Source organism: Lacerta agilis, chromosome 5, assembly GCF_009819535.1.
Source record: "Lacerta agilis isolate rLacAgi1 chromosome 5, rLacAgi1.pri, whole genome shotgun sequence".
In the NCBI taxonomy this organism is placed as follows: Eukaryota; Metazoa; Chordata; class Lepidosauria; order Squamata; family Lacertidae; genus Lacerta; species Lacerta agilis.
In genome coordinates, this window is record NC_046316.1 from 40649659 (window position 1) to 40670224 (window position 20566).

Sequence of the window (20566 nt, forward strand, 5' to 3'; positions counted from 1 at the left end):
AAGCTCCTTTAGAAAGACTTACAACAGTGGTGTTATGTCGCGAGTGCAATGTCTATACGATCTCAGCTCTTCGTGTAATCAGCTCTGGGTAGAGATTCAGCATGTTAGCAAGGATATGCTAGGAGTCAAGTCTAACAAGAACAATCTCCTTTATTGCAGTAGGAGCTTGACTGACTGGAGGGAAAGGGCGAGCTCCTTTTATACTCTCAGGAACAGGAGTTGGGGAAAGGATACAGTTAGATTTTGGCAGGACCCAATCAGAGTAAGGATCCAAATTGTGCCAACAAGTTAACCAATAGCAACTGTCACCGCACCCGTTTGAATCACCCTAGAGCGGGAAAGGTAGTTACAGAACTAGCAGTGAAACTCATGTATACATATTAAACCAATACATAACAAGTGGAATTGTGCTAAAACGAGTTGAAGATTTGCAGAGAGACAGATAATGAATAATGTAAGACTAAGGGCATTTTCACAAGTGGCACTTAAAAAATATATGTGAATTTCAAGCATTTGTAAATCAAATGGAAAACTCCCGTTAAAGGAAATGTACATTCAGGGTGGCTGGTTTTAAATAAAAAAAGCATTTCTTCCATTTTTATATTGCATTAATAACATTTAGTAGTGATATGTTTTCAGAGGGAAAAGGCATTCTTAGACTGACTTTAAATCACTTTAAAATCATTGTAGTAGTTTAGCTCAGTGGCCATTCAGATCATGGAACACAGCTAAGTAAATATATATTCTGTCTAATATTTCTGTGACTATAATCCCATACTTGCTAACCTGGCAAAGGAGCCAAAGAGCTCACAAGCATGGAGACTATGGCCCCATCTTTATCATAGCACTGCCCCATCTGCACCATATCATACGCCTTAAACAGACATGGCGTCATCGTCCCCCCCCCCCCAAGAATCCCCTCACAAAGCTGTAGTTCTCAGAATTCCCTGGGGAAAGGGACTGGTTGTTAAACCTCTCTGGCCCATTGTGCAGCTTCTGAAGATCTTCATTGCCTGGAAAGTCAGCACTCACTTGGAGAAGTACTTTTGGTATGGCTGTCCTTGCTCTGGGCAATAAAATTCCTGTCATTGTTTGACAGGTGCCCACTGTCTGCATTTTCCCGAAATGGTTGAAGACATTTTTGTTCCAGCAGGCTTTTCCAGCTGGATAAATGGGTCTTTGCCATGAGTGCCTATTTTTGCATTGTTAAGTTTCATTTTAAACATATCAGTTTTTTGTGTCATTTTAACTGTTTTTGGGTTTTTTTTTCCTTTTAAAAAACTGTACATCACCTTGAGACGATTGTGTAGAAAGTGATTAATAAATTAATGATGATAATAAAATTAATTTTTGACCACTGGTGATTGTTTTTTTTAAAAAAACACCCTGTGCTTATACATTCATTGTTAATTGATGTTCCTACATCACAAGGTGACCGTTTGAAGCTGAGGGACAGGAAATGTGGTTGGCAAAGACAGATGCACTTTCATTTTTATTAATAAAGACTTCAAGTCAAAAATGCTTGGTGCAAACAACCGCTGTTCTCAGTCAGCCTTCCTTTTATTGGTGCTTCTGTTCAAGATTCTTTATTGTTTGAGGTTCTAGCTGTCACCATGTGTAATAGATTTCTTAGAAACAGAGTTTAACCATTAAACATGAGCGAGTATGTCATAATTTTCTGCAGTTAAATGCCTGAAGGTAAAGCTGAGTGAATTTAATGCATCAAGAAGGGTAATTATCAGATAATCTTGATTGCCAAGATCCCTCCTGCTCCAGCAGAAGACTATTAGCAGTGTATGCATATGAACATTTAAATCTTCACAACTCATTTCTAGTTTTTGTCACTAATCACTGGGTGCTTCTTGTGTTGTTTTACGCTTTCTCTTTCAAGAATTACTGCTGCATTTCACCCTCTGTTCTCACCCTAAATTATACTTTCCCCCCTTATTCCTTCCCTTTCAGGAATATTTATATGAATTTTTCTGCATCAGAAAATTGGCCAAAATAATCTCACAGCATACCTGAATGTGTTTTATGAATACTGAGGTGTAAATTTTCAGGTTTTTGACATTCATTTTTCATTCTTCCCCTCACATAGGCTTAAAACAAGCAAGTTTTCGCTGCTGGTTATTCTGATTGTAGTTTTGCGTAGAAAATCACTATGAAATAAAGATGTTTTGCATTACCATTGCCATTTCCTCTTGGCCCAGAGATTTGCTGATCTGCCTCTTCTACCCTTTAGCATTCACTCCTCTTGAATTGTAGCAGAAGTGTGTAGATCCAGTGAGTTGAACAGGAATATAGATGTTCCTCTGGAATACAGTAATCATACACGGGCTGAAATGCAGCCCTTCGCCTTTCGTTAAATCATGGCTCTATGAGGTAAGTGCTCTCCATGGACTGGGGAGAAAAAGGCAAAGAAAGAACAGTCGGGGCTGGAAGCATACATTGAGGGCTGTGAAAGGCTTTTACATCATGAAAATAAAAACTGCATCAGTGGGGTTTCGGAGAATCCTGATGGAGAAAATGATGCTCCACTACTAGTTGCAGTGCTGTTGTGGTAAATTCTGAAGCGCAAGCCCTCTTTATGACAATTCTCATAGCCACATTCCTTCCAAGGGACTTCTGGACTGTTGCTATTTACAGGGGGGGGGATTCAATTAGGCACCCGGCGAAAACATTTCTCTTCAACCAAGACTTTGACTGATTAACATTCTACAGCATTTTAAACGTGTTATTGGTTCATTTTTTTGTTTTATTGTGTATTTTGTGTTTCCATTTTGTATTTTTATGTGTGAAGAGCCCTGTGTTATTTGGATGAAGGGCAGTACAGTGGTACCTCGGGTTACAGACGCTTCAGGTTACACACGCTTCAGGTTACAGACTCCGCTAACCCAGAAATAGTACCTCGGGTTAAGAACTTTGCTCCAGGATGAGAACAGAAATTGCAGGAGACCCCATTAGCTAAAGTGGTACCTCAGGTTAAGAACGGACGTCCAGAACAAATTAAGTTATTAACCCGAGGTACCTCTGTATACAAATGTAATAAATAATAACTAAAATCATCATCACCATCAAACTTCCACCTTATATCTGAAAGAATGTCTCTTACTTTTCCTAATTGCAAAGTCTTTGATCAGATCCTGAAAACTAATCTTTACATAATACTTTTGCTTCTATGCTTGGCAGAGATAAGGATCCCAGGCTGCCTTGTTGCATAGTTGTTCTGTTGGGATTTTTAATATACTTCAGCTGAGAAAATGAACACTTGGTGGAGCAATTTGTGGCCATTAATGTTAAAAATCCAGCAACAGAAAATTTCTGTGGTGTCCCCCTTCCCTTGATGCCCTAAGCACATGCTTATTTTGCTTAATGGTTAATCCAACCTTGCACAACATACATTTAAAGCACTCTTATACCAGTTTCACCATCATAACTTCCCCCAAAAGAATCCTAGGAAGTTTACTTGGTTAAGTGTGTTGGGAACTGTAGCTCTGTGAGGAATCTCTTAACAACTCTCAGCACCCTTAAACTACAGTCCCCACAATTCTTTGGGGGAAGTCATGACAATTAAAGAGTGGTATAAGAGTGTGGATGTGACCAGGAATAAGCACAGACTAATCCACACTTCATGCTTTAAAGTACACTGTTATCTTGCCTGTTCAATCACTCACCGTCTTTGTTGTTGTCATCTAGAAAAGTACACAATAAGAATTGCATTTCTTGGATCACACTTCCCAGCTCTGATAAATTATACATTTATGTTATGATTGGATGGAAGCCCAGAAGCCTTAAATTACCCACTTGTAAAGCAATTCTCCTGGCAACCTTGTCTCACAGTGATCAGCGTGGATTCTGTACCTCCCATTCCTGCCTGAGCACACAAAGAAATATCCATCCACAAAGAGTCAAGTGTCTGTATTAATAGAAATGTTCCTTGCCGTCTGTCGATTGGTGATGGTGTACATTGTTATGCACTCCCTGCTTCCCCAAGCAGGGAGAAGTTCCAGAGGCAGCACTACCAGGTCTAGTTTGCTTTGGATAATAGAGCACAAGAGACTTAATGGTGTCTTTGTAATAACTGCTTTGTTTACAAATATACAAGCGGAGCATAGTGAAAACAAATAGACTTCTATAAGTAGACAGCGCAGCCTGCGTCAGATTCCCAGAGAGAAGCGGTGACAGGCAGCTCCAAAGTTGCATCTCCATTTTAACTATATCCAGCTCATTTCTCCTCTCCCTCTCTCCCGTGGTTTTCTAAAAGGGTAAATGCAGCCTCAAAAGGTGAACCCTTTTCTGAAAGGGTAAATGCCGCCTCAGAGGGTAAACCCTTTTCACTCACACCATTTTCCTGATCTAATTCCCCCCTTCCTGGAGCAGCTATTTTCCCTCAGGGCATAACATACAGGTTCCCACAAGGCAAATAACAGTTGTGACAGCTCTGAGACTGGTTAAAAAGTCTTCTCCCAGTGCCATAGCTTTGAATAAAATCTTCCCCAGCTAGCTGCATTTGCCCCCCTGCCAGCCCCCGTAAAAACAGCTACTAAGTTACAGTCACAGACCTCTTGTTATCATGTCCCATTTTTTCCTCAATCTCTTCTAAACAGCAAACTGTTACTTCATTCTTGCACAAATGCCCACTGGACCACTTGTCTCAGTCCCCATCTCTGCAGGTGAATTGCCCATTCAGGAGAGAGCAGTCAGGCCCACTGAGGGATCAGGAACACTTCACTGTCAAAGACTCTTAACTATGCATTCTTAGTGATCGAACAGCAAACTCACAACAGTATGTTGGCTGGGATTGGGGAGGGAGGCAGGGTAGAAAGAAAGTTAGGAGATTAAAAAAAAAAATAGGGATGTAAGAAGTATTTGTTTTCTATTCCACCCTGTATTTGTCCCATGCAGCGCTGTTTTGTACCACTGCAGTTCGTCTTCCACCAAAACCTATATTATTGGTCTCACTGTCTACTCTGGCAAAATCCAAAACTTATGTAAATTGTATAATTAATTGTGTAAGATATGTAACTTTTTAGTATGTTATTCTACCCCATTCATTTTAATGCAAAGACAATCCATGCAAATGTAGGGTTGTGTAGTTAGATATTGTTTGCAGACCAAAAACTGATCGTATTTGCAGCACTGATTTCTGTCTTCAGGTGTTTCCAAAGGAAAATGCACAAATAACTTTTGGAGATGTTCTGTCCAAACATGCTGGGTATGTTCATAGCAGACCCATTGAAATAAATGAGCTTAAGTCCATTGGCTTAGTTGGATATCATCCAATGTAACCTGGAAACATTCATGCAAAATATGGGGTGGCTCATTTGTCAAAAGGTTTCTCAGGCTGGTTTACGTGAGTGGATGTAACTTTATAAAATACAGAAAGATGACTCTACTTGGAGAGAGACTCCTGTAGTACCTAGAAGCAGGTCTTTATAAACCTAGTCCATAATCTTTATTCCACCCCTACCTCCCAGGATGACCTAATCAACAGTGCACAGCCCAGCATACGTGTATCTGCTGATCAAAGAGCAAGGCGCTTCCTTCCAGCTTAATTGTGAATTTAAAGCCATTCATTAGTAAGTCCCTGTAGCATTGTAGGAGTGGGGGGGATAGGTATTTAAAATAAAAATAAAAATACATGTTCCAGAAATAGGAGAGTTTTGCTGGCTTTCTGTTATAATTCAGATTTCAGCCCTATATTAAAATAGACAAAATTTAGGCTGTATCCAGGAAGTAGGGTGGTTCAGATACTCTGATCAACATCAGTTCCATTTCTTGAAAGCCTCAGGGTAACTGTGTTAAGTCAACTTGGCTGTGGCTGATGGGAGTTGTAGTCAAAATATCTGAAAGGCACCAGGTTGAAGAGCCTGGTATAAATCACACCAGTGCACATGGGAGAATACTGAACAAAGCCACATGCAACACACTGCACAGCACCTCATTTTCAGGAACCTTCTTCCTTTGCTTCTTTCTAGAACACTAAATTAGAGTAGAAAATGTATGTGTGGACATTGTCATAGAATAATGTGTTGGTGGAACAACTCTGGATCTGTGCTGAGATGAGGCTGGATAAAAACATTGTGTCTAAGATTCAGCATGTCCCTTTGGCTGAATACCCCCTACATGGGAGTAAAGCCCTTATTTTATTGTTTTGCCTATTGATTTGCTACCAAAATAGTTGAAGGTCATTCTTTACCCTGTTTGATGTCATGTGATGAATTTCAGTTTTGTTTACCATTGGCTGTGGTTTTCTTTCAAACATGGCAACACATCTCTATAAAGTTTGAGCAGTCTCAGGAAAGGCTTATCCTAAGGCCTGAAGTTTATATTACTGGGTAAATATTTTTTTGTTGTGAAACTCCTAAAGAAATTGGTTGAATAAGCCCTTGTATCATTTACCATGTAATTAGTAGCTAAAACACACACAGTAACCTTGTGAGTGGCGGTCCTATGCAGAATTAACATAGCTTTACTCTGTAGGATATAGTAATCTTCACACTTTAACATTATTTCTGCCTTGTTTCCTTTTCTTTGCTATTAACTTTAGCACCCAGGATTCAAACCTCTGGGCTTTTATATCCCATCCGTTCCACCCCTCCATGCTAAAACCTAATGGGTTTTCCGTTTCCCCATGGAAGATGTTGAACAGATCCTCATTTTTCCATAATCAAAGATGGAGTTGCCACCACCCCACTTAAATAACATTAAATTCAGTGTTACCAGCTGTTCAGCAATGAGGCCCTTTGTTACTAAAAAAAAAAAAAAAGCAATTTGAAAGAATTTTGTAGAAAGCCTCTGGTAATTATAAAAGTTTATCATCTCACCATTATGAGGTTCTAAAATGCTTATGAGAAAAACTGCACCACATTCCTGGTTTTCTACCAATTTCAGTTTTGGGAAAAATAATTTAATAGGCTGAGAGCAATTATAACTAAAAAACATCTATATTGCACATAATTATTATCAGCCTTATTGTTCTCACTGTCCAGCCATCTGAGTTCCATTCCCAATCTGCCCACAGGCATCATGTGTGCAATTAATAAATCGTCTTCATCTTCTCCACACATATACACACTAATTCTCAAATATGTAATTTTAGCTGAGTGATGTTCAGGGAATTTTACAAAAGGCAAGGATATCATTAAACTAACGTACATTATTTCTGCGTTACAATTTGCATGCAAAGCCTTTATTTCTTATCTCTTCTTTATTTAGTTTTTTGCAATGCGTAATTCAGTCAAGGTTATAATCCTTACTGGCAATGAACTGTCAGCAGAGATTCATTTCTGTTATGTGCTATAGGAATCTGTGGTAATTTAAAGAATAGAATAAATACAAGTTTTATCAGATGAGCTATGCACCTGGCTCTGGTTTAGAACTTATAATCATCTTGTATTAACATGGGAAGCTACCAAACTGAGTCAGATCTAGTTCAATACTGTATTGTATTTACAGACAGGCAACCAGATTTCAGACAAGAGATGATTCTCAGCACTGTGTGGAGATGCCAGGGCCATGGGTCAGACCTGGGACCATCTGCCTGATGTTCTACCACACTTTACTCATAATAAAGAATATGAATGTCAAAGTATAAACAGTTAAAAACAAAGCACAATATCCCAGCTGGAAAATGTCATGCTGGTAGGCCTTCCAAGCCACTGGTAGAGTTCCAGAGCTGGGGGGCCACCATGGAGAAAGCATTCTCCTTCGTGCCTGGCTACCTCACTGATCTAAATACTGGGCAAATGAGAAAGGCTCTGCTGAGGATTTTAACAAGAACATCATTATCTAAGCTGGTTTATCACCAATGGTCAATTTGATTATCATAAGCCTTAGATGAAATGGTGGCAGATCACAGGATGCATTTTTTGCATGGTGTGTGTGTGTGTGTGTGTGTGTGTGTGTAGATATGAATATGCCAAATGCAGATAGTAAAGATAGTTTAAAAAAAAACCTTGCCAGCCAGCAATTGCGCGTCGAGGTCCTCAAGCCACCCCCCAAGAATTAAACACAGAGACATAATTTTTGTTTGGGTTTTTGGCAAATAATTTAGGGCCACAACTTTATTAAAATACAAATTTGGTGAGTGGTTGCGTAGGCATTGGTTCAGACTATCTGTCCAAACGGGACAGCTGCTGACTTCAGTCAGCGTCGGGAGAATGCAGCTGGGGAGAGTTAAGGAGGCTGGGGACGAAACCTCCCCCTCACCAGCGGTCCCGGGGGCTCTGCCTATGGCCCTAGCCCCAGACCTGGGGTTCGGACAAAGCAAAAGAGCCGCCGGATTCCTTTAACGGAATTCCCTGTACCAACATAAACATGATTGTGGAGGTGGGGCCTCACCATCCGAGCAATCCAAAACATAACCAATGCCTAACCGCCAACCTTACAAGTTGTGACAAGTTGCTACTGCAGTAGGCAAAAACCATAAGGCAACCACTAATCAGCCAGATGGAAAAATTCCTACTGGGCCCCTGCTACAAAGCAGACGACCCCATGACAGGCAGTTGCAAGGTCAAAGCAGAGGCCTAAGAAAACAATGGGGGGGCGGGTGGGTGATCCGAAGCTCGAAGCCAAGAGAGGGATCACCCTGCGTGCAGAGGATTATAAAGGACGCTGACCTGTCCATCACAAATTGCTACATCTCACTTTGCCCAGTAACTCTGCCTGACCAATCCTGACTAAGGCCAGCGTCCAGCCACTCCCTACAGGTCAATTTAGTGTCTTGCCAGGCCCCGACCGCAACACGTGCTCTTACTCAGGGTAGAACCCGATTTGCGCGTCGAGGTCCTCAAGCCACCCCCCAAGAATTAAACACAGAGACATAATTTTTGTTTGGGTTTTTGGCAAATAATTTAGGGCCACAACTTTATTAAAATACAAATTTGGTGAGTGGTTGCGTAGGCATTGGTTCAGACTATCTGTCCAAACGGGACAGCTGCTGACTTCAGTCAGCGTCGGGAGAATGCAGCTGGGGAGAGTTAAGGAGGCTGGGGACGAAACCTCCCCCTCACCAGCGGTCCCGGGGGCTCTGCCTATGGCCCTAGCCCCAGACCTGGGGTTCGGACAAAGCAAAAGAGCCGCCGGATTCCTTTAACGGAATTCCCTGTACCAACATAAACATGATTGTGGAGGTGGGGCCTCACCATCCGAGCAATCCAAAACATAACCAATGCCTAACCGCCACAGAGCCACCGGCTCCCGCCAAAACCACTCACAAACTAAGCCCAACCTTAAGGCCCTCAACTATTGCCGCCAACCACAAATCGTTCCCCTCAGGGGAAAGGTGGACGCCATCCCTCCGAAACAGGGAGGCAGACTGAATGGTGATACCAGGGTGCAGAATGTCCCAACTTCCCAGGGCACGGACCATTTGGACCGATAAACCATTGACCCGCTTGCGTGCCCTCTCAACCGCTGCCGGGGATCGAGCTCCCCGCCAGAAAAAAACGTTGCAAAAGGTGCGACCACACCAAAATAGTGTCGGGCAGGCAAGCCCCCAGGGTCCACAAGTTGTTGTGGATGAGCCAGCGCAAGGTGCGGCAATCCATCCTGGGCAAATCATTCCCTCCCAATTGCAAGAGCAGAACATCGGGGGGACCCAACCAAAACACCCTATTCTCAACCAGGGGAATGAGCTCATTCCATAGCATACCCCGCTTGCCCAACCAAGTTACCCGGACCTGGGGAGAGAGTCCAAGATGATGAAAAAGCCCCGACTCCCATGCCCTGGTGCTGGCCCAGTGCACGATGCTGCATCCAACAATCCAGACACGGATGGGAACGGGACCTGGAAACAGAATACAAGCAGTATCAATTCAACATCAGGGCCGAGGTCTTGCATACCCCTTAAAGGCTGCGGACCTCCACCTTCTGATTTCTTTAATTCTGTCTGCCGACAAACCCCAATGAGCTGCCGTGGTCATTGCACCAATTCGAAACGAATGAGGGGTGTATTTGTTGGCCGGGACGCCGCAGGCAGCAACGGCCTTGCGCATGACCCCAGCGAACTGATGTCTGGTGAGAGGAAGGGAATTGGCATGCACCAAGAATGGGCCATCCCCCAACGGCCAAAACGCCAGGTACTTACACGTATCACAGACTGGGCAGGGGCCTGGGTGCCCCCATTGCAGGCAAGCGAACGAGGGTCCCCCCTATGCAGCTGGTCAGTCATAGAATATCTGATGGAAATGACTACCTCGGTTGGCGAAAGAGATACGTCAAGCAGTGCCAAACCCCTATGACCAGCTGGTGTGGCTTCCGAGACAACTTCACCTACCCTCAACGCACCAGACGATAGGGCCTGGAACTATAATGGGAATTGCAGTGGACTGAGTCTGGATGATATTAGGGCCTGTCCGAACCGGAGCAGGCGATCCAAGGACTGCAACGCCCGCTCGGAGGATAGCTGCAAGTCCCTCCAACTAGGCAAAACTGCCAGCAAAAGGTTAAGAAGTCACTCTGGACCTGCTCAAAGCCCAAAGTGGCAGAGGGAATGGGAGCTACTTCTCATAATAAATAATTGCCGCTAAATTCCCTCAAGAGTTCCAGAAAATTCTGGCTCCAACTAGGCAACCAGAGCCCGGGACCTGAAGGTCCCCATCTGAAATATGGGAGAGGGCAACATCGACACCTCAGATGAACCCGTGAGAACATGAACAGCAAACACCATTTAAACCTTAAGCAGTGCAGCTGACAATGTGTAAAAAGGTGGGCAAAACTCTACTGGAATGTGAGGGCCATTTGCCAAGGGTCCCCACTGCCTGGTCGCCATACCAAGCCTAGCTACTGGACTCGGGGCCATGGCGTTGAACAGCTACCGCCCCTGAATTAAAACCCTAAGCAATTCCGGTAGCGTCAGAATGCGCCTGAGACAATGTGCAGGTTCATGAATCCTGCCATGTTGAACACTCATGCAGTCGCCTGGAGGTTGTAACCTCTGACTAAGCTCCGTCTGCGGCTTACTTGGAAGCGAGACGGGGAAACACCTATGCAACTGCTTTGCCTGCAAAAGTAATTAGATGACCTGTCAACAGGACACACGGCTCCTCAATGAAGGAATAAAGGTGCCCAATAACTAAGCCGTGTTGTCCCATGATCCCGCAAGAATAATAATCATATTAACAGGTTACCCGGGTGCACAAGGTTAACCAGACTCATTCTCCAAGACCAATCAAAGAAGGTACTAAAGGTCTCGAATGCTGCACAGGCTATTTGCGGCCCAAGGCGACTCCTTATCAATAAGATAGGCTCCTTCCGCAAGAGAGCCCAACTACTTCTGTGATGAAAGGGTTATTGGATCTTAAGGTGCTGACGGAAGCGCCCACAATGGCCGGGAGACTCAGCCAGATGGGCAGAGTATAAACAATAATGATTATTATTATTAATTAACAACATTAATATTCCTTAAAAGTTGCGGGCGAACTGGCAATAACCTCAAGGCGGATTTTGACCACAAGGGCCATTTTGCCCGTTTGCTTAATTGGTTGTTGGTAAGCTTTGATAAACTTAACTGCCTGATCCAAGACACGTATTATATGGAATAAGGCAGTGTTTTTCAACCACTGTTCCGCGGCACACTAGTGTGCCGCGAGATGTTGCCTAGTGTGCCGTGGGAAAAATTGTTTATTTGATTCCTATTCAAGAGAATTACTTTATATTATAGTCAATATAGGCACAGAGTTTTATTATTATTATTATTATTATTTAAAACATTTTCTAATGGTGGTGTGCCGCGTGATTTTTTGTTTTGTTTTGTTTTTTCCATGAAACAAGTGTGCCTTTGCCCAAAAAAGGTTGAAAAACACTGGAATAAGGTACCGACGGGATAGCGTCGTTCACTGGGAGCATGTAGATGCCAGGATATGGATCAGACAGAAATCACATGAGACTTGCTTAAGGACGAAACCCCAATGTGGGTGAATGCAAGTCAGGTACACAAGGAGAATCGGAATGGGACCCGCCGTGCAACTCAGTGCAGTGTCCTAGCTCGCCCCTCCCCCAGGCTACTGCAGGTAGCTCGCTACCAAATTTAAATTGCTGTGTTACTGACCCAAGGCTGAAAGCCCTAGGAATCCTAGAAATAGTGGGGAGACCCTTCCCACAAGTACGAAGCAGCTAATTAAACCGTAAAAACTTCTTGCCAGATTTTGATAGAGATAAACTTACAGGAGTAAGTGCAAATGGTAAGGTTTTATTGCTTGTCGAACCCATTCCCACTTGGCAGTGGACCTGATGAGTTGCTGCTGAGCCCCTTCCCCCCCCAACAGGGGGGTGCGACTGTCTGGCAGCAAGTAGCGAAAAGTTGTGCACCCAATAGCGAGAGGTGTCGCGGAAACAAGTAACTGACAAAGTGAGTGTGGCCCTAAGGGTCATATTGGCCAACTTCCATGGATCGCAACAGGTGAATCCCAACCAATTTAAACCGCGTAAGGGCCTGCTTAGCATTGCAAGCATGCCAGCACCTATGTTGCTGCCCCGCCAAGAGGTGCTTCCATCATGGCGAATCGCCCCTTGGGCCGAGGTACCTGGAAGAGGCCGTTGACAAAAGGAGAGACTCCCCGTCTCCTATATTGCCGGCTTTCTGGAATGTCTTTGTGGCGGCACATCCGCCCGAAGATACTTGTAATGGCACTGGCAGGCTGACCTCAGCAGAGGACTCAGGCGCAGGATCCTGCAGCAAGGTACCTGGGAGAGACTGAGGAAAGGAAACGGGTGAGATACCAACCCCAGAAGAAGGCCCAGGTAAGGACTGGGAAGACCTCCCAGCCCGGGAGGGGGCCATTAGCAGCCCCCTCCTCCTAGCTGCCCACCGAGCTGATGCTCCCACCACCCGCACCGGGGCCTGCGGAGAGGAAGGAACCGGACTCTGTGAAATTGGGAATCAGAAATTAAAAACCCTGATGCCGGGAGCTCCTCTCCCTCCTCGCTGGATGCCGAGGTGGCAGGAGACGAAACCCCATCAGGGGCAATGGCCCTGCTTGAGCACTGAATTGACAGGTGGAGCATGGAAGAAGACTATCCATTCCGGATGCGAAGCGGGCCCGACGCTTCTGGATCACCGGCTAAGCAAGCTATGAGGGATTTAATATGGCCCATAGCACAACTAAGATTGGGTGAACATGTGACTGGGACGGCCCCTTAATAGCCCCCTTTGCTGGGATAGGGAGCAAGCTGCATAGAAGCCTACTTTGGAGCAATTCCAACAACGGGTTAAGGAAGAGTTTATTACCCATGGGCCGTGCGGCTGCTGAATGAAATACAGCAACATCACAGCTGATGTTAGAGGTTGATGGTAATACGGCAGCTCGAAATGTGACAAGTACTGTGAAATTGGGGGGAGCGGGGCTCATTCAATCACACTGTAAACATGTGATATAGTGACAATAAATTATTTCCATTTTTTATTCTACCTGCCCAGCAATAGAGTAATCCCCAAAAAGAATCCTAAAAGATAGACATCTAAAATGGTGACTAACCTAACAGGGCAGAATATACTTGAAGAAAAATAGGCTTATTCAGGAAACAGCAAAGCTAAAGAGCATACACAGAGTGCCCCAGTATTAGAGGCCCCAGGAGCAACCGGCTCCACCCTGTCTGCCTCAGAGATGCATCAGCAATAACAGTACAGACATTCAGGCAGTCACACCCACACAGAGCTGCTAAGCCTGCAAGGCGACTGATACAATTGTATAGGGAGAAAGAGTCACATGTCACAGAGACTCAGCCATTTTCTGTTAACAGTAGGAGGCTTAGGCTTCAATGGTTTAAGCAGGCCGTATAGGCCTCAATGATCCTGCTCTTAGGGATCTTTGTCATGATGAGGCCCACACAAAATGCAAAAAGAAGCAGCCCAAAACAGTGCTCACATCAACAGCTAGGAAAGCACGCTCACAATAGCAACAGCTGCAGAATTAAAAGAACCTCACAATAGTGCTCCTGCCCATGGCTAGATTAAAAAACGGCCAACAGTGCTGCACACCCCCAAATTAAAGGCAGCCTGCAGGAATACTAATGAAAGTGATTCCTCAATCTAGGAACGGCCCTGACTAACCCCACTATTATAAAACGGGAGAAATGGGGGAAAACCTTTTGTGCAAGGAAAGCCCCTAATGGGGGCTCTCACTATTGGGAAAGGCAAGCCAGGAGGATTATGCATGGGCAGAGCTCATGGGCACAGGGAGAATCTTCCCAAGGAGCAGGGGGAAGAGCCCAAACAGGCCTCTGGTGTGACAAAGCCCCCGCCAGGGGTGGGGTGGGAAATCAAACAGGAAAAAACAACCCTCTGCTGTTATTATTATTATTACTGGTATCTGTTATTATTATTTGAGAAATACACACCAAAGCCCTGGGGCTACAGAGTGATTTGCCACCCTCTTAGGCTGCGTGGACACAGAATAGCTGGCAATAAAGATGCCCTATGCCAGAAATAAATGTAATTTATCCAACTACTGTACAAAAGGACCCCAACAGGCCACCCAAATGGCGGGAGATGTGTGTGTGGAAAGGCAATCAGGGGGCCTCCTCGTGAGGAAGCGGCATGGGCCTGCAAAAATGGGGCATTATCACAAGGGAATTCTTAAAACGAGGGTGGTGGGTCTTAAAGTTAACCGAGGTAAATTAAGAACAAAAGGTACAAGGCCAAAGGTTCAAGGGATAAATAAGGGATAAATAAGGTTAATACAACCGTGTTCACAGCCTGGTGATCTGATCCGAAGCTCGAAGCCAAGAGAGGGATCACCCTGCGTGCAGAGGATTATAAAGGACGCTGACCTGTCCATCACAAATTGCTACATCTCACTTTGCCCAGTAACTCTGCCTGACCAATCCTAACTAAGGCCAGCGTCCAGCCACTCCCTACAAGTCAATTTAGTGTCTTGCCAGGCCCCGACCGCAACACGTGCTCTTACTCAGGGTAGAACCCGATTTATGTCTTTTTATTTGTGACTATGCATGTGTATGGCTGTAGTAATTTAAAATTATTCTGGGTTCAGTAATCCTTTCTCTTCCAGCTCTAATCTACAGCAGCACACCAGCAACATAAAAACTAAGACATAACATTTTCTGGGGGGAAAGTTATTCCTGTTGTTTGGTTAACAATAAATCAAAAAGGGTTTCCCTGCATTTGAATCATTTTATGTTCCCCTCTCTTTTCTTTTTCTATTCTTTGTTGGTGGCAGTGATTTTGTGATAAGCCACACCCCTACAGCAGCCTTCTCTTACTGGTGCCCTTGGCCCCCTTAAAAAAAACCCAAATATGCCCACCCAGACCAAAAACATTTTCAGCCACTGGAGTAGAAACTAGTTGTCTGTACAAAGGTAAAAGTTACATTCATTGTTCCATCCATTTAAGTATGACGAAGACTTTCTGGCAGTGGAACGGATTCCCTTGGAAGGTGGTAGACTCTCCTTCATTAGAAGTTTTCAAACAGAGGTTGGATAGTCATCTGTCATGAATGCTTTAGTTGAGATTCATGCATTGCACAGATTGGACTATATAGATATTATTATTTATATCCCAGCCACTCTTCCAACTCTTGCTGGCATGCATCTGAATTGAGAGACAACGGAGTGTGCCTTCAGGGGTGAAGTAAAACTGCTGTGTTTCAGGCTTATGTTCCAATGAAGTACACAAGACTACTCATTGTTCTTAATCAAACATAGGCATTGGAAGAGGAATAGAACCACTAGGTACCTGGCCTTTTCCTAAAACCATGCACAGGAAACACAATGAAAGCAGCAGCTCTCACTAGACCCCTTTCTTCCCAAGGGGGGATGAGTCCGCCTATCGAGATGAGGTGGAGCGGCTCTGTGGTTGGTGTGGAGAAAATAATCTGGTCCTTAATATCGCTAAGACCAAGGAACTAGTAGTGGACTACAGGGGGGGCGAGGCGGACATTCAGCCCTTGTATATTGGTGGGAACCGGGTAGAAAGGGTGGCTGTATTCAAGTTTCTGGGTGTTACTATTGAGCAGGGTATGACCTGGAGTGCTAATACCAATGCCCTGGTAAAGAAGGCCCAGCAGAGACTTTATTTCCTAAGACTTTTAAAGAAGAACAATCTGAGTGAGAGACTGCTGGTGTTCTTCTATCGAGGCAGCATAGAGAGCATTCTTACATACTTTATCTGTGCTTGGTTTGCCAGTTGCACAGTCACCGATAGGAAAATGCTCCAGAAGGTCATAACTGTTATGTATTGAAGTTCTCACCCTAGGCCACTAGGGGTGTTGTATATATAGTTTCACTCTGCCTACCGTGGCTGCAGTTCTCACTCAGGTCCGCACATGCAAATGAAGGATTGAGAGTGCTGCTCAAGGATTGGGTAGCTAGAGAGAGAGTTGTTACTGTTGCATGTTACTGAGTACTATATAAGCAGGCTGGCTCAGCCCTTCAGTTCAGTTCTGTTCCAGCCTGAGAATAAGGAGAGCTGCTTGGAGAATCACTGTGTCGTCTGCTATGTCCACCCACTATTTAATAATAACCACAGCCTGAAAGATTATCGGTCATCCTCTCCCATCTTTGGATGAACTACATAGCTCCCGTTGTCTCAAAAAAGCAAACAACATTTTACAGGATTCATCTCATCCTGGATATAGTCTGTTTGCACGGTTGCCTTTGGGCAAGAGATACAGAACAATTAAATCAAGAACAAATAGACTAAAAAACAGTTTTTATCCAAGAGGTATAACTATTTTAAATGCTGTAACCAAATGATATGATCTTGGGGAGTCGTGATGGATGGTATGTATGTGTATGTGTGGCTGTAAATGGGGGATGGCATTCAATTTCGTTGTACCATGTACAATGACAATAAAGTATCTATCTATCTATCTATCTATCTATCTATCTATCTATGTATCTATCTATCTATCTATCATCTATCTAAATAAGGTTGGGCCACATGGGGCATTGGTGGTGTAGTTAACCCCACAAATCCAATGTGTATCAATGAGGGTTCTTTAGCAGGGGGCATTCAACCCACCCAAGATTTTGGCTCATCTCTCTACTTCAGGTGTTCCATGTTGTGCACCCCTGAAAGAGGGTCCTGCACCACAGTTTGAGAACTATGAGTTCATAGTGTTTACTAGATTACAAAAAGATGGCAATGAGGCACCTGTTCATAAATTAATTTCCTGGCAGCAGAGAAAAACTGTATTTTGCAAACTGAAGTGTCATGCAATATTCTGGTCTGGGATAACTGTTTTTCATACAATAAATATAATTAGTATTCTGTCCTTTGGCAATGTTTGAGATTTTTGGCTATGTTCTGTAGTAGTTTGTTTGGTTAAATATCCCCTCTGGATACATGTTTGTATCTGTGCATTTAAGATATTCTCATTGTGGCAGACTACATTGCTAAGCAAGCTTTTCCTGCTGGGCAGAAGATCAGTGTGTTAAACAAAATTAGCATGTGTAAGCACAAAAAGGGGGGGGGGAGTCAGAATATAGTAGGGCACTTAATTGGCCAACTGCCATCAACCATTTCAGCACTTGCACACCTTCCTAGCTACTTGTACTGCATTGTTAGAGGAGAATAAATCATTTGACACACAACTAGGTTTTAGAAAAATATGTGAAAACCATTCAGGCAAAAAATCTGTTTGAAATGTATGAAATTTTCCATCTGACTGCTTTCTGCTGGGAGAAAATATTGCAGTGAGCTGCAATATTTTTAATCTTGTTTTATATTAAATAGTTTAATATATAAATCACTCAGGGCACAATTGTTAAATTCAACGCAATTTTTACTTCATTTTCAGGTGACAACGTTTCTCAGCGCGGTTCCAAAAATGTAGGCATTTAAATAACTCTGCTACCCTAGCAAAGACTGCAAATTTTGTGAATACAAATATAAATATGTGGAACACTTAAGCTACCTGAAATTGGAAAGTGTTGCTAATAAAATGGGAAGCTAAAGCTTTCATTTGCAAACTCTGCATATCAGTCTAAGTACAATACACAGATCTTATCCAGATTGATCTATTACTTTGGTGCAAGGGCAAACATAACTTTGGAACCTGATGAAGGAAAAAGTGACTTGGGGAAGGTGATTTTGTGTGTAGAAGCAGTGAGTGAACAAAGAGGAACAAAGGAAGCTACTTCGTACCGAGTTAGACCATTGGCATATCTAGCTCAGTATTGCCTATGGAGAACCTGCAGCTTTCCAGGATTTAAGGCAGAGGTCTCTCCCAGAAGATGAGATTTCAGGGATTGAACCTGGGATCTTTTGCATGCAAAGCATGTTCTTTACCCCTGAGCCATACTCCTTCCCTACACTGTCACTTCTCCCCACCGCCCCACCGCGCACAACTTGAAATAAATAATAAATAATAATCAGCAATCAAACAGGTGTTGCACACATGACACTTTAATGTTGACTTTGTCCCTTACAGTCAATTTGGGAGAGACATTTCTGAATAACTGAACAAATTCTTTGTCTGTGGATCAGTCCTCAAACCCTGGCTGCAGTTCTGTACAACTAGCATGAAGTTCAATAGGTTGTTAGAGGCATGAATCAGGTAGGCTCACATGCACATCTGTTGCATGTAGAAGATCCCAGGTTCAATCTTGGGCATATCCATTACAGCAGGCATGTCCAACTGGTAGATCATGATCCACCGGTAGATCACTGGACGTGTGCAGTAGACCACTGGTAGATCATTGGCTCCCCCCAAAGAAGCTGAACAACTGTGGCTCTCATAAAAAAAATGCTCAGCATGGGCCTTCCTCCTTCCTAAAAAAAGCTCAACAACTTTGACCTGAACCCCAAAAAAGGGGGTAGATCACTGCCAGTTTTTAACTCTGTAACTCTGTGAGTAGATCGCAGTCTCTTGGGAGTTGGCCACCCCTGCATTAGAGGATCAACTGGCCCCAAAAAAATCAATGAGAGAATTCATTGTGAATCAAAATACATAATCCTCAGGAGTCAACATTGTGTATATATACTTCATTGTCTACACATGCAGCAAAACAAGATGAACAACAGATAAATTGCAGAAATTAGAAGAAATTCCAAGATATAAGATTGTGAAATCTAATTGGAAAATTCCAGTGATATTTTGAGTAAGCATGGGCAACCTACAGATGTTGTTGGACTGTAGCTCCTATAATCCCTGACCATTAGCCATACTGGCTGGGACTGAGACAAACTGAGGTCCAATAGCACCTGAAGAGCTACAGGTTTCCCCACCCTGATCTAGGGCGACTAGTTGTAACCAACTGGCAAAGTTTTTCTTTTCTTTTCCATTTCCATTTCCTTCTGCTAATCCAGCTCACATTACATAGTCACCATCATCACAACACTGAATCACTTGAAATATTTTATTTGCTCAAAGAGATATTAAAATTTATGTCGACAAAATAAATGCTATGCTACTGGGATATTTAAAAGTTCTTTAAAATAAACACAGCCAAATAGCTGTGTTGCCTTCCCAGCTATCCACTGACAAGGTAAATGGAATTTCTAACTTCCCTGATTCCTGACTATGTTTAAAATGCTTTCTCCCAAATAAAAGCAAGATGCATGATTTTGTCCAAAATTGCATAATGTAAAACAGTGCATTTCTTGGCCGTGGTATGTATGTGTGTACATGACTAACCCAACCAAACAGCAGCACCACATGAGTACTATTAATTATTAGCTGTCATATTGAGATTAAATTGGGCATTAAATTAAGGTTAAAGAGAGATTAAATTGTGACCTGAGGTGCAGAAAAGACTCACTAGGTGCTGAAATATAAAGTCATTATTTGCAGAGAATAAAATTAAGAGCCTTTGCTGCTGTCTGCTTTCTAATATAGTGCTGGATTTAAAGATGCATGAGGAAAATTAGTACCATACATATAGTTGGTGATTCCTAGAATGAGATGGGACAGAGAGAACAGACTGGCAAAACTGGTTGTGAGGTGCAATGACTCACAATGGTTTTCTTTGTGCAGAATAAAAGATAGGACCTCAGCACTGCTGCTGTTGAGAGAGAGGCCAGCTCCCTTACGCTCCTCCCTCTGAAGAAGTGTGCATGCACACGAAAGCTCATACCAAGAACAAACTTAGTTGGTCTCTAAGGTGCTACTGGAAGGATTTTATTTTGTTTTGACTATGGCAGACCAACATGGCTACTTACCTGTAACTGTGATCAAGCAGGCAGCCAAAAAAAAAAAAAGAGGTGTGATCTCAGGGCTTCTCCATCAGCCCACCTGAGAAACCAGCAATGGTTGGCTCCTCTTCTCCTTGAACACTTTCCATCTACCCGGTAGTTGTTATAAGAACGGTGTGGCTAGTACTAGTGCTGGGTTTATTTGGGGGGGGGTAGGCTTTATGTTAGGGGGGCCAAACCGAGATATCTTCAATGCAATTGGTCAGTTAGTTAAATATTTCTATTTATTTACTTGATGGAGGGGTCAGCTGCCCCTGCACACACTGCCATTGTTGTGTTTGGTCCTCGTTACTCCTCCCAACACAAATTTACTCCTTTAACTCTGTACTGCCTCACCCTCTGCCTGTCTCACACATATTTTTTTATACAGCAGCCACTTGGGCATGCTGTTCACACCTGGCATCTAGCCCA